At 38.2% G+C, this 3716-nt stretch overlaps 1 protein-coding gene across 4 annotated transcripts in view; it reads left to right on the top strand.

Annotated features, from left to right (window-relative positions):
- LOC106881088 (uncharacterized) overlaps window positions 1-3716 on the top strand; it is a 465749-nt gene that overhangs the window by 277509 nt on the left and 184524 nt on the right. Inside the window, exon 1 of one of the 4 annotated variants that reach the window (XM_052972350.1) lies at window positions 120-631. The exons of 2 other annotated variants lie outside the window; for them this stretch is intronic. The gene's annotated coding sequence lies outside the window, so the exon portion shown is untranslated. Of the gene's footprint in view, window positions 1-119; window positions 632-3008; window positions 3028-3716 lie in introns of those variants that run through there. One more of the 4 variants, XM_052972356.1, reaches the window with a different exon arrangement.

Here is a 3716-nt window from a genome sequence, read left to right on the forward strand (position 1 = left end):
TTTCCCCCCCCCCTCTCTCTCTTTTCTCTCTTTCTCTTTCATATTTCTCTACACGCGTTCCTCTCTGCCACCGCCACCCTTTCTTCAACTCGTCCTCTCCTATTTCTACCTATCTCATTGTCATAATAAATTATAAGGGAGGATTTCAAGCCGGTTCCCGGACCCCGCATATACTTTACTCACCGACTTGGATTTATTTAATTCTATGGAACTAAGTTTTTAAACTCGCATATATTATTACACACACACACATACGCGCGCACACACAATCACACACACACTACAAAATTATGTGTTGTTTCTCTCATGCTGCCTGGCCGCAAGCGGCTGTGTGCTCAGCTTGAACCTGCCTACCATCACCACCAACCACATTCACCATACACAAACTCTACTACTATATATTCTCTCTCTCTCTGTCTCTCTCCTTCTCCCCCCCCCCCACCTCTCTTTCTCGTTCGGACAGATCACTTATAGTCTGTCTGTGTGTGTTTTGAAATAGAAAGAGAGAGAGTGTGTGTGTGTGAGAGAGAGAAAGAGAGATAAAAGAAAATGATTCTTTTGATTAAAGATCGGTGTCAGCAAGTCGACTGTGGATGGCAATTTGCGGCAACTTCACTCACAACAACCTGAGGTATTTTTTCATTATGCAATTTATTATTATTACTATTGTAATTATTGTTTTGCTTTTCTTATTGTTGTTATTTGTTATATATTGTAAATGTACGCCGAGGTACACACCCATACATATGTGTGTGTGTGTGTCGGATTCACACTTACCGTGTGTGCGCGCGTGTTGATATACATACATACACATGTATGTATGTGTGCGTGAGATAATCAAATCTTTTATATGAATATATATTATAAGTATATACACACACAATATATATATATATATATATATATATATATATATATATATATATATAAAGTATATATATGTGTGTGTGTTTGTATATATGTATGTGTGTGTGTGTGTGTCTATACACTGTGCGTATTATTTAACTCATCTGATGCAACGGGACTATTATGATCAAAGCCGTTCCAACCATGCCGTCCTGTTTTTGTCTATCATGAACTACATTGTGCAGGTGTCGACTTGCAACAGTTTAAGCCGAACATTAAAGCTATCAATCTCATTTGCCGGGCCCCGGAGTACCTGCGAAAACTATGGGCACCACTTCTGCTTCCAATCCCAACATGTACATACAAAGAAAAAAGTCTTTGGGGCTGTAGAATGTATGATTTGAGGGAGATTTGGTTGTTATTTCTAACAGCTCCAACGACCCGTAAAGGTTCCCCAGTCGATATCCGTGCGTGCGTGCGTGCGTGTGTGTAATATGATACAAATGGGTGTGTTGTCACATTGTGCATGTTATTTAACCCCAGGTCAACTCTGATCGAACAGACCTATAATCAAAGGCTGTGGGCACATTAACCAGTTTGTCCCTTCTTTTCGGGCTACATTAGCTCGTGGTCCCTTTTTTTTGAGACGGTATAATGCGGTTTGAGGAGTATTCGGTTGTTATTTCTAGTAGGACGAGCGACGACGTAGACGCTCCCTCGGTGGTTTGTATGTATTATATGGACATTCATCTTGTATGAATTACTGTGCACGTAAATGTAAATGCATGCACTCAGAATGCACTGAAACGCATATTCGATGTACCTGTGTATATACGTGTGGGTCGTGTGATGTATATGTACATAAATGCATTCACTCTTTACATATGCGCGAAAGTAGTTTTGGTGAATGTGCGTATATTGTATGTATGTGTAGTGTATGTGCGTGTTTGTGGCTGTGTGTGTGTGTGTGTGTGTGTGTGTATATATATGAATCGATGAGTGTGTATTGTTAATCATCTCATCAACCCTAACCGTCCCATTTTACATAGAACAGGGATTACATTACCTTTATGTGCCCTTTTTAAAACGGTAGGGTGTGTCTCGAGTGAAATTTGGCAGCTATTACTAGTAGGTCGATCGACCGCTTAGCGACTCCTTTGGCTTTTTCAGTGAGATACTGTTATCGTTATTTCGCCCCTGGACAACCACAAGAAAGCTTATGATCAAAAGCATTCCAGCCGTTACTATCCGGTATCTTTCTAAGGGTTTCTAAAGCTACATGATGTAATTTTATTCCTTATCGTTTTTTAAAGACAGTAGGGTATGTTTTGTGGGGGAGATTTTGGTGTTATTTCTAGCAGATAGAACGGTCACATAATGGCTCCCTTATTATTCTTTTTAAGGTGTAGCTATTACAGGCCCGTCACAAGGTGTTAGATGGTTAAATTTTTCATGTGGTGTATTAAGTACTGACAATTATATATACATATATATCGTGTGTTAGTGTGTTGGTAATATGTGTGCATGTATATGTCAGTTTGAAATGCATTGTGAATAGGCAGTTTGTATAGGTAGTCCTGTTTCGTGCGTGCTTTCGACTGGTTCCTTGTGGATGTATAAATTAACATTTTTCAGGTGTGTGTACATACATACATACACTCACTCATACATTACAGATACATATGCATACCGTTCGACAAGTGTGTTGCTATGTATGTATGTGTGTGTGTGTGTGTGTGTGTTATAACTCTTTATCAACATGGTATATAGTGATAATCCTGCTTGAGTCATTTTGCTGTGTATGCATTAATTTGCATTTTCTTTGTGATTATTGATATCTAAGATCTCTTAACAATGGGAATTGCTGTGGGTGTGTGAGTGAGTGAGTGTGTGCGCGTGTATCTGTGTTTATTTTTCGAACCAACATTTTCGTGTCTGTCACTAATTGTGTGTCAACATTTACTGGATTATGAGGACACTGTAGAATGGAGTTAATCTTCAAATCAAACCAACGGACTCTGTGACGACTGCACGTTCTTTTCTTTTCTTTTCTTTTCTTCTCTTTAACTAACTTTTTTCCATCAGTAATACCTCTTGAGAAAGGCATCAACGTCTTCATAGCCCAGGATTAAGCAGAAATCTTGAGCTTATGTAAAGAATTCAAATGTGTCAAATTCTATCGTGAGTAATCTCTTTAACTAGTGAAAGCACTTTATTTTTGTGGGGTTTCATGAATGCGTATGGCGTGTGTACCTGTTTGACAAGGTTTTACGTTCAAATCCTCCGAGAAGAGGCTTTATTTATTTATTTATTACTTTTTTATTTATTCATTTATTTATTACCTTTTATTCTCGGGGATCAATAAAATATATCCCACCGATAAACAACTGTAGTAGGTAGATTTCGTTCGGTTTATGCCGCCCCTTACAAAATGTGGCTTTTTTTGTCGAATCAGAATAATCAATCGCATATCGCGCTTAAGTATGCATGGTCTGGGAATTGAATGCATGTGTATGAGTAATAAGGGTGAGGTGGGTATTCAGGGTGGCATTACGTGGTGAGAGAGAGAGAGAGGTGTTGGAACTGCTGTGCAGCTAAGCAACGAAATGCATGTTCTATATATGTTTCAGTGTTTAAGCAGGTGTAAGCATTCCTGTGATTTCTACGTATGAGGGAGTCGTGTAGGTATGTATGTATGTTCGTATGTGTGTGTGTGTGTACGTGCGTACATATATATATATATACATATGTATAATATATATGTGTGAGTGTGTGTGTGTGTATGTATATATATATATATATATATATACACATGTACATATATGTACACACATACATGCGCATATGTATATATATATATATATATATAT

This window comes from Octopus bimaculoides, chromosome 13, assembly GCF_001194135.2.
Source record: "Octopus bimaculoides isolate UCB-OBI-ISO-001 chromosome 13, ASM119413v2, whole genome shotgun sequence".
NCBI classification, from domain to species: domain Eukaryota; kingdom Metazoa; phylum Mollusca; class Cephalopoda; order Octopoda; family Octopodidae; genus Octopus; species Octopus bimaculoides.